The sequence below is a fragment of the Portunus trituberculatus genome, chromosome 23, assembly GCF_017591435.1.
Source record: "Portunus trituberculatus isolate SZX2019 chromosome 23, ASM1759143v1, whole genome shotgun sequence".
NCBI classification, from domain to species: Eukaryota; Metazoa; Arthropoda; class Malacostraca; order Decapoda; family Portunidae; genus Portunus; species Portunus trituberculatus.
Genome location: NC_059277.1, coordinates 6,467,270 through 6,467,765, shown reverse-complemented (window position 1 = coordinate 6,467,765; position 496 = coordinate 6,467,270).

Here is a 496-nt window from a genome sequence, read left to right as displayed (position 1 = left end):
ATAATCACTCCCAGATCTTTTTCCTCTTTAGTCTTCATTATTTGTTCCTTATCCATCAGGTAGTTCCATACTGGTCTTCTCTTACTCTTTCTTAGTTCCATTACGTGACATTTCTTGGCATTAAACTCCAATTTCCACTTCCTGCTCCATTCATAGATTTTGTTTATATCTTCCTGTAACAGCAAAACGTCCTCCCTGGTTTTGATAACTCTTAGCAGCTTTGCATCATCAGCAAATAGATTAATATAACTGTTTATCCCATTGTGAATGTCGTTTACATAAATCTGGAACATAATGGGGGCTAACACTGACCCTTGTGGCACTCCGCTAGTTATTTTACCCCAAGTTGAGTATGTATTTCTGATCCCATTTCCCTGTCCTTCAAATAATCCCTTATCCATTCTGATAAGGTTCATTGCAATCCTCCTATGTTCTCTAGTTTCTAAAGTAATCTTTCATTAGGTACTTTATCAAAAGCCTTTTTATGTCCAGGTAT